The following is a 10702-nucleotide window of genomic DNA, read 5'->3' as shown; positions in this document are numbered from 1 at the left end:
GGAGCCTGTGCTCCACAACGGGAGAGGCCACAGCGGTGGGAGGCCCGCGTACCGCAAAAAAAAAAAAAAAAAAAAAAAAAAAAAAAGGGTGAGACTCACCACATAGGCCCCTGGAAGCCAGAAGGATTTCTAGAAAGGTGGTACCTTTCAGACAACTCACTTTGGATACAGAGAATGGCCCAAAGGGATAAAACTGGATTCTGTTCTGCTATAGCAATAAAAAATGACACAGAATGCATAAATCTGAATATTTAAGATGTGGAATAGCTTGGACATTTATTAGGTGAGAGAGATGAGAGAGGGAGAGCAGCCAGGATACAGCACACTTTCTTTTTTGGCTATACAAGGAACACACACACACATATACACACACACGCACGTGCACACGCGTGCACACACGCTTGGTGGAGGTGAGGTGTTTATTTTGGACACTGTGAGTTGAGGCTCCTGTAGCACGTCTGACTGTACGTGTTCAGAGGGCTGTTGGTGATGCAGATCTGGACTGAAGAAGGGAGGAGGGGTTACCATGGGAAGATGACACATGAGCACATATGCCATTCTTCCTGACTCACCTCTAGCAATAGCAGAAGAGACTAGAAAGTAAAATAAACTCAAATCAGTGCTGGGAAACAGCATGGAATACTCTTAGGTATTAGAAACCATGAGAGATCTTTGAGAGATGAAAGCAGATGGATTGGATTGAAGATGAAAATCACAGCTGACCTAAAACTCGGGGAAAAGTGGGAATAGTTTTGAGGGGGCCTTGAGCACAGCCTGAGCAAATGTGGGGGCCGGAAGGGGCTTCTGGAGTAATATCAGAGAGGATGGGGTATCACAGGAATGGCCAAGGGGGGTTGCCACTTTTTTCCAAAACTGGATTTAAGCATGAAAAAATGCACATAAAGCAGTGAGATGGGATACAAATAAATAGTTTTTAAAAGAAAGAAAGAGAAAATAAAGAGTAGAAAGATGAAATGAGGTGTGTAGTATGTTAAAAATCATGCCATGAAATCCCACGTACTTGCTAGAGAGAGGTGTGTCATAAACGGGGCTATAAATTTTCAATCAGTGAGAAAAGGAAAACAGAATCTCTCTATATAACTACAGCATCCAAAGGGTTAAAAACATATTAGCTGCTTTTAATCTGATTTCCACAAGTTCAGCCTGGAATCTGTTCAACTTCAGAAGAGCCATGGGGTTAGCGGTAGTGGAAGAAATGAACTATCAGTCATAACATGTCTGCTTGGTGCCAGGCACTACTCCCATATTTTCTAATTTAATATTCAAACAACTTTGTTCTTAGTCCAAATCCAATGCGCTTTACATTGTCCTTTGCTTCCCCTCAGAAAAAGAAGCTCCTGTGTACTTTGCTGTCTGCTGAGTACTTACTACAAACTGAAGGTTGATTCCCACAGTGTGTATCAATAATTTGGAAAGGAATCTTCCACAAGATTATTGATACTCACAGCCATCTTTTAAGATTGCAATACATTCTGTTGATCCTTGCTGTCATGCAAGGCTCAATATCACTCCTTCTCAGGGAGGGTTGATTGGCCCAACACAAAGCTTCCTGGAATCACCAGGAATCCCTTATCCAAAGCTTTGTAACAGAACAGCATGGCCATGGGATGCTGTCCACAGGGGTTCTATGAGGAATTAGAGCTTATAGAGAGAAGCCAGTGTTATTCCAACTGAGTCCAACCCTTGAGTCAATCCACCTGAAATCTTAAATGTACATTTTAAGGTAAATTTGATATAAATGCCAATTAACAGCCCAGATGTACACTGAAGTAGGAAGATGGAGTAATTTGGGTTCTGTAGCTTTCAAGTATGATTCTCTGATCCTCCGAAGATATCCCATGACTAAATTGATACCCTTTAGTATATTCCTTTTCTCTTTTAGCTAGCTAATGTGGAATCTGCTCTCTTCAACTAAGAACCCCAATGGTTGAGATATATACATATATATATATATATATATATATATATATACATATACATATATATATCTGTAGAGGAGAAAGAGGTAAAGGAATAAGATTCATGTTGGACATTAAGCTATAATTAAATACTAGGTTAAATGTGTATAGGTACTAGAAATACATATTGTTGCCCTGGTGTCATTCATCATTACTTTATTTCCTTATTTAGATTTGAATTGCCTCAAAGACAAGGACATCATCTTCTCATCAGAGTATAGTATTTAAGAACATGAACTCTGCCACCAGACTGCCTGATATGAATCCTGGCTTCACCATTTTCTAGCTGTGTGACCTTGGGCAGGATACTTAAATTCTCTGTGACTCAGTTTCTTCATTGGTAAAATGAGGATCATATTTGCATTTCCTTATAAGTGTTCAGATTCAATGTGATAATAAACATAAAGAGCTTATCACAGTCTTGGGAATATGATAAGACTAAATAAAGACTAGCTGTCAATATTATCACATCCTAACTCTACAGAACTTGCTATAATGACAGTGACAGCCAGTGCCAGCAAAGGAGTAGAACAGTGAATGGAAATCATCTTAAATCGTGTAGTTTTGGCCATGGCTCACAGGCCCAGCCGCTCCGCGGCATGTGGGATCCTCCCGGACCAGGGCACGAACCCGTGTCCCCTGCATCGGCAGGCAGACTCTCAACCACTGCGCCACCAGGGAAGCCCAATCATGTAGTATTTTAGCAGCTGATGAAACACACCCTTCTCACCCTCTGAACTTTGGGGCTTTCCCTGAAGGTTTTTTCCTGCTCACTGATGGAGCAATGGTGAGCGCAGAAACTGTCAACTTGCTTTGACATCCCTAGCCTTCTTACACAACTCACTCCACCCATACAGCTCCATTTGTACATCTTCCTTCCCAAATCTGTTCTACATCTGATCTCACATGGAAATCATTATAGGCAGTGTTTATGCAAGTCTCCATGGTGACAGTCCATTCTCTGGTCTCCACGGTGACACTTGCAAATACTCATAACCTCTCAAATTCATTCTGTTTTATTTGAAATGTCTACTGATTTATCAGCCTAAGCCATGTATAACAACACAAATTTTGTCTTTCCAGGAATAAAAAGAAAGGAGAGAATAAAGTGAAAGAATATTTAGGGTATATGGGGATAATCCTCTAAAAAAATGTACAGGAAAACCAAAACCCAAATTTTTATTTCATCCCTTAAATATATAGAGGATGCATAATTAGCACTTACAATTATTTACAAATTATATTTAATGGTAGAACAACTATAATCTCAGTAAAAACAAAGATGTGTGGGACAAACATCACTGAGTCAGTAATCAGAAGACCTGAAATTTAGACCTGATCTTAGGCTGACCAACCACTCCAGGATCGAGAGGTTTCCTGGCACATGAGACTTTAGTGCTAAAATCAGGACAGCCCAAAGTGTCCTCATTTTCTTCATGTTATTGAGGGGCTGGAGAAAATCATTGCTGTGGTTCCTTCCAGATTGAACGTTTTGTGATTGTACAAAATAGAGCTGGCTGTTCTCCCTAGAAGCACCTCAGTTCACTGTGAACATGGTTAATCATGCTTCATTTCCCAATTATAAATGCATATTGGAAGTAAAAGTGCATTTCTTTTAGAACTGAGTATGCTTAGATGTGATAGAGGTCAAGGAACTACTCAAGCTGTAAATTCTAGCCAACTGCCTTAAATTATATGTATTTTTCTTACTTGGGTTTGTTCCCTAACATTTTCACCAAATATGGAAAATCTGTTTTGGGAATTGAGTAAGAGTGAGTAACATTTATTTTTGCAAAGCAATTGTATTATTTAGGGCACATCAGCCTTCCATTGCAAAACATCTCTAACCACCAGTAAGAAACTCACTAGTGTGCAGCCTTCTGTGTTCTCCTAATTCTGCTTGAGAAAAGAGAATGGATGTTAAAAGACGCAAGGTCAGTATACCTCTTTGCTTCATAGCAAGAGAGAAAACAACATGCGAAAAATAAGGAATTATTCAGAACAAATCTCCTCTTTTACTTTCCCACAACTGGAAAAGTTCACCATGTCATTCAGGAGTGTGGAGATAGGTGAGCTGAGCAGAGATATTTTGAACAGAAACAACCTACTGGTGTTTCCATTTCAGTTCACAGCATTTGTATGTCTTTTGCTACCATTCCTATGTGAAAAAAAATCATTGCTTTTGTAGAAAGCAAAGACTATGTGCAAGTTCTTTTATTTTCCTGAAACGCATGTTTACCATGTTAGGAGAGGCTTCTTTCTTCATAGATAATTCTTTTGCAAATTGGTGACTCTGACGTGAAGCCCTGCTCACCAGCACAGTTTCATAATTGATAGGCTGGGTTGTCCTGCAGGTATATCTATCTATCTATCTGTCAACCTCTAGCTGTCTATCTATCTTAAAGAATGTTATTTATAAAACAACAGTTATATAGAGAAAGAGTAAATGAAAAAAGATGCTTTAATTATAAGGGTCTTTCTTAGAAATCCTTTGGACGTATCTATCTCTGTTTATTCCAATTCTATTTTCCCTAAAACCTTCTAAAATTAATTTTACTAATTTTCCCTCATTATTATAAAATTAACCCACTGCTTATTGTCTTCTGTAGCAGGATGGAGTCTACTGTCACCTTCAATTTCTTTATTACTCCCCATTCTTGCCCTTGAAGGGAGAGGGCAAGAACATGTAGACACTGAAGTTATGTTATGAGAAGTGGTCAATATTAGCAAAAAGAGCTTTGTCTGTCTTACATAAATGCTGTCCACTGAAGGATTTAATGATCTAGCTTTGTTTTCTTGGGCTAGAAAGAGGAACATGTCTTGCTGGTCTTGATCACAAGGGGCAGCAAAGATTGCAGTCAGGGCAGAGAATGCAAAGGGAAAAACAACTTTCTAGTGTAAACAGCTGGTCAATTCTGTATGGTTTGAAAGGCAACCTGCATGGAAATAGGAATTGAATATTTGAACAATCCTATAAACCGTTTGCATGTTTGTGATCACTTATGAATAAATTTGAGTTCATTCTTGTGATGGATTATACCTTACGAATATGGGAGGGGGTGGCACTGTCAAACTACAGTACAGGGACCGGCCATGCCAACTGAAATAAGCCAGGACCGCTGTACCTCTGTAGACAAATGATGGGCAAACACAGTCTGAACTGTTGGTGTACTTGGTATATCCTTTCATGAAGAGGAGCATCAGTGGGGCAGGTGTGATCCAGCACTGAAAGTTGCTTTGTGGTGCTGTAAGATAAGAGAATGGAAAATGTCTCAGTAGCAATCGAGAACTATGATTTAATGTGAAGGCTTATCAGTATGATTCCACAAAAGATCTCCTACAGAAGATGTTGGAGGAATGGAGCCTATGAACTCTTGTATCATCCAATACAGAATTTAAAGAAGGTTGAATTAGTCCTCGGCAGGATGAAAAGTACACAAGTAGAATGCTGGAATTAGTGGGAGGGCCTGTCACCATCAAATCTGGCCTCCCAGCCTCCAGCACACTTGCCAGGACCCTGGTACAGGGAGTGGGAAAGCAAGGAAGCCTGTGCCCCAGAGCAGCAGGTCTGAGACAGCACAAGCTGGTGATATTTGTGCAGGCTGTAGTGCCAACAGAGGATTATATACCATTGCTTGAACGCATTTAGGAAATATTCTAGGAATAGACTGTCTCAAAGAGCAGAAAACGTAGGAAGATTGTGGTGAGATGAGAGGATCCCGCCCTCCACCTGGTCCAAGGGGCAAAATTGGAGAAGCAGGGTTCTCATTGGATTGTCTGCTGGCTCCAAGGAGAGTCTCTGACAGAGATGTGATTGCCAACAGCAAACACTAAGCACTGCCCAGCAAAGGGAAGATGAGACCTTTCAGTTTTGTTTTCTTAAATTGGTTCAGAAGATTCAGGAAGGGCTGCAATCTGGCTAGCAGAAGCCACCAGTGGCCAGGATCTGTGGGCTTAACTGCGGCATCGATAGACCTTAGGTCTCGGAGGTTTCTCTCTGCTACCTCCACGAATCCTGAAGGGAGATATAACAGGCAGGCATTGTGTTCAGCTGGGAGAAACAGATTCCCTCTCTCCTGCAAAACTCAGTGGCTGGATCATTGAGTCAGAATATAGAAACTAGTCTTCGTATTTCAAAAAGAGGGCATTTTATACCGGACTCTGTTACACAGATGATGAAAGAGCTGAGAAGCCAAACAGGATTCAGTGAGGAAACCTACTGATTAACAGCTGGAGAAAGCCCCTCCCACTGCCTGATGCAGAGATGAGGGGAGCAGATGGTGATCTTGGGGCCCAGGAGTGGGGACCACTTGACAGAGGTGGAGGTTTCCCTGGGGAGAGAAGGTTGTCGGGGGCAAGTTAGTCCCTCGCCCATTGCTTCTCCTGAAGCAGAGAGAAAGGAGAAGACACCCTCTGGCTCTTCCCCTCCTCTTGCCGCCCGGTATTCAACCAGTGCCTCCCATTAGCTGACTTGCTCTGGAAAGCAGAAGGCAAGGGAGCCTGGGAAATGTCATTCTCTGAAATACAGAGCAGAACTGCAAAGGGAAGGAGAAAACAGAAATATTATGTGCACTATGGTTGAAACAAATCGGAGGTTTGCTTTTCTTTTCACACGAAGGAAGTCTGAACGTCAGCCGTCCGATGCTATTATGGGAACTCCAAGATACTAGCAGGAAGCCAGGCTGCTTCTCTTTCGCCACCACCCTCACTGTATAGCTTTCGCTGTTAACATCCCTTTATGGTCCCCAATCACTGCTGTTGCTCCAGTTGTCACGTTCACCTTCTAGCATGACACAGGATGGTTGGACAGGACATAAAGAGCTTTCCAGAAGCCTTGCCCCAAGACTGCCACTTACATCTAATTAGCTAGTCTTGCTGGTGAAGTAGGCTTTAAAATGTTGTTTTCCGCTGGGCAAATTGCCCTTGCATTCTGCCTTGAAGGAAAGGGAAGATTGGATATTGGGCAAACCACAGGCAATCTCTGTCACAGAAAAAGAAAGACTGGCATTTAAGATTGAGCAAAAAATAGAACAGGGTGGCTGAGCAGCATCTCAGGGCAGCGTCTCAGACACAAGCCCAAGTCTCATGATACAGAGAAATCCCAGGCAGAGAAAGGAGGAGGGGGAATGCTGGGTTAGCAGTAGGGGGTTACTATTATTTATAGCTCTGTTCAAGTGTGAGTAGAAACTTGCAGAAAGTACTGAACATTGAGTACAGTGTTGATCAACTGCAAGTAAGGTTAGATTCTTTATGTAGTAATAGAATAGCGTTCCAGGTTATTGGGTACATAAAAGAAATATCACCATTCATTCATTTACTCATCATTTCAGCAAATACTTGGGCAGGCACTACACTATGAGCTGGGGTCTCAGAGGTGAACAGACAGAGCCATGCCTGTTCTAATTCAGCTTACAGTCCTTTCTGTAGGCTCCTTAATTTCTGGCCTAAAGCTCCCAAATGAATAACCTGTGAGCCACCTATATGATTTGTTTCCTCCAGAGTGTTAACTAATGCAGGATTTTTTAAATGCATACTAACTGATAACTGTTATGAGTTAAATTTTGTCCTTCCATGCAAAATACATGTTGAAGTCCAAACCCTCAATACCTTAGAATGTGACCTTATCTGGAAAGAGGGTCACTGCAGAGGTAATTAGTTAAAAAGAGGTCAACTTGTAGGACAGGCCCTTAGTTCAATATGACTAGTATACTTATATGAGGGAAAGAAGAGACACAGACGCACGAAGGGAAAATACTATGTGACAACGGAGACTCAGACTGGAGTGATGCAGCTGCGGGCCAAGGAATGGCAAGAACTGTGCACCACCACCAGAAGCTAAGAGGCAAGAAAGGATTCTACCCAGAGTAGAAGAAGCATGGCCATGCTGACACCTAGATTTTGGACTTCTAGCCTATAGAACTATGATAGAATAAACTTCTGTTTTTTTAAGTCACCTAGTTTGTGGCACTTTGTTATTGCATCCCTAGAAAACTAATACAATAACTAACATTAAAATTTTTTAAAAGTTTTACATAACAATCAGATTTCCTAACCTATAATGGAAAAGAATTGAAAAAAAAAGAATATACATATATACATATCTATGCACAGTTGAATCACTTTGCTGTACACCTAAAACTAACACAATGTTGTAAATTAACTATACATCACCAAAAAAATCCGATTTCCAATTTCGCTTGGAAGATAGCAGATCTGGCAACACTGGACCCAAATCTTACATTACCACAGTGCTGGAGCTGAGTAACCACTATATTCTCCAGTTACATCAATTGACTGGTTTACTTTTCCATGGCTCTTACAGGAATCTGTATTTGTACCCCACTGTCTCCAGCTTTATTTTCTGCTTTTGACCACAGCCTTACCCGATGGACCTGACCTCTGAATTCTGTGCCGTCAAAGGGCAACAAGTATTTACTTAAATGTCATTGGAGATTTCTCTGCCCATCCTATTTAATATTGCTGCCCCACACTCTATTCTCTGCATTATATTTCCATCTATCTATCTATCTATCTTATCTTCTTTATTTTTTATTGTCTATTTTCAGTAGAATATAAGTTCCCCAGGGGAAAGTATTTGTCTGTTTTGTTCAATGTGGCAGCCCCACTGTCTAGAGCAGTGTCTTGCCTATGAATAAACTATGGAATGCGAAAGCTGTAATGAATCCCATACATTAACTAATTCAATCTCCGTTTTTTAACTCTCAAGGAAACTAACCAGGGCAAGAGAGGGTACACGATTTGACAAAGGTCATATAACCAACCAATTGATAGCTGAGTGAGTCAGGATTAGGACTTAGGCTTTCTGCCCCCAAGTCCAATGATTGTTCTGTGGTTCCAGGCTGACTCCCTACTGACGTAATCATAGTGTTTGGATTTTAAGTACAGAAGTATCAAAATGATAATAGAGAAATTATAACTGTTATGTATTCCATCTAATTATTTATCTGCTAAATGCTTTCAGAACTGAAAAAATCTTAATTCATGTTTCTGATATCTGAAAAGGTGACAGGAGATTTACTGCCTCTTTTATGATTATTCGTATTAAAGATTTAATTGTTAGAGTTTAGCAAATACCTTTTTTTGTTGTTGTTGTTTTGTTTTTTATTTAATTTTTTTAAACATCTTTATTGGAGTATAATTGCTTTACAATGTTGTGTTAGTTTCTGCACAGAGGTGATCTCCCTGTGCTATGCGGCAGCTTCCCACTAGCTATCTAATTTACATTTGGTAGTGCATATATGTCCCTGCCACTCTCTCACTTCGTCACAGCTTACCCTTCCCCCTCCCCATGTCCTCAAGTCCATGCTCTAGTAGGTCTGTGTTTTATTCCTGTCCTACCACTAATCTCTTCATGACATTTTTTTTTCTTAGATTCCATATATATGTGTTAGCATACGGTATTTGTTTTTCTCCTTCTGACTTACTTCACTCTGTATGACAGACTCCAGGTCTATCCACCTCATTACAAATAACTCAGTTTCATTTCTTTTTATGGCTGAGTAATATTCCATTGTATATATGTGCCACATCTTCTTTATCCATTCATCTGTTGATGGACATTTAGGTTGCTTCCATGTCCTGGCTATTGTAAATAGTGCTGCAATGAACATTGTGGTACATGACTCTTTTTGAATTATGGTTTTCTCAGGGTATATGCCCAGTAGTGGGATTGCTGGGTCACATGGTAGTTCTATTTTTAGTTTTTTAGGAACCTCCATACTGTTCGCCACAGTGGCTGTATCAATTTGCATTCCCACCAACAGGGCAAGAGGGTTCCCTTTTCTCCACACCCTCTCCAGCAGTAAATACCTTTTTTGATTTCAGCTTCAGAAGAGAACCCAACTGATTTCTTGACAGCTATATTCTGTGTTTCTTGTTAATGAGGTAGTTAAAAACAAACAAACAAACAACAACAAAAAAACCCCACTACATTTCCACCCGCAGGTTTGAAATATAATATAATGCTGGAAAGTCAAATGATGGTTTTTCATTAATTAACCCATCTGACCTGTATAGGAAAATCAAGTAAGTCTGGTTGTTGAAAAGAGAATACCACGTCACAAAGAGGCTGGTATGTGTTCACCGCTATATATCAGTCATTCATTCATTCAGCAAAAATGTAATGAGGTCTTGCTATGTGTCAGATCTCTCTAATGACTAAATCCAGATACCTTATCTGGATTTTACCAGCTTTACCTACTAGGTAAAGCTTATGTTGTAGAGCAGTGTTTTCCACAGTTGCCTAATGGGAGGGGTCTCCTTGACACTTGTAAAACATGCAGATTCCTAATCTCCACCCTAGACCTACAGAATCAGAATCTCAGGGAAAAACTGGTAATCAAGTGTTTAGCAAGCATCAAGTTCGTTTTTATCAGGCAAGTTTCAGCAAAACTTTTAGTGGGAGTTATTGATATCAACAAAGTATTTACACTAATACATGTGTAATTTGCAAAATAAGTGCTATGGAAAACTGTATACAGCGATTGTTCATTAACTGTTTATTCAGTATGCATATATTGAGCACCTAATATGTGCCAAACACTGCTTTAGGTGCTGAGGATACAGCAGTAAACAAAACAGACAAGATCTCTGCCCTCGAGGAGTTTTCATTTTAGTGAGGGAAACAGACAATGAGCACATACTCAAATGAGATGGTTGCATGTGGTTACAAGTGCCATTCCCTTTGGGGAAGACTTTCTGTG

General features: G+C 40.4%; 1 protein-coding gene and 1 long non-coding RNA gene across 6 annotated transcripts in view; one reads left to right on the top strand and one right to left on the bottom strand.

Annotated features, from left to right (window-relative positions):
- LOC114486744 (tigger transposable element-derived protein 1-like) overlaps positions 1-10702 on the bottom strand; it is a 570985-nt gene that overhangs the window by 54670 nt on the left and 505613 nt on the right. The window lies entirely within an intron of this gene.
- The window catches only part of LOC114486745 (uncharacterized), a 36276-nt gene continuing 29261 nt past the window's right edge, over positions 3688-10702 (top strand). The window contains exon 1 of the long non-coding RNA XR_003680992.1: positions 3688-3913. This is a non-coding gene — a long non-coding RNA (uncharacterized lncRNA). The remainder of the gene's footprint in view (positions 3914-10702) is intronic.

This window comes from Physeter macrocephalus, chromosome 8 (assembly GCF_002837175.3).
Source record: "Physeter macrocephalus isolate SW-GA chromosome 8, ASM283717v5, whole genome shotgun sequence".
NCBI classification, from domain to species: domain Eukaryota; kingdom Metazoa; phylum Chordata; class Mammalia; order Artiodactyla; family Physeteridae; genus Physeter; species Physeter macrocephalus.
This window is presented reverse-complemented; position numbering and strand designations above follow the sequence as displayed.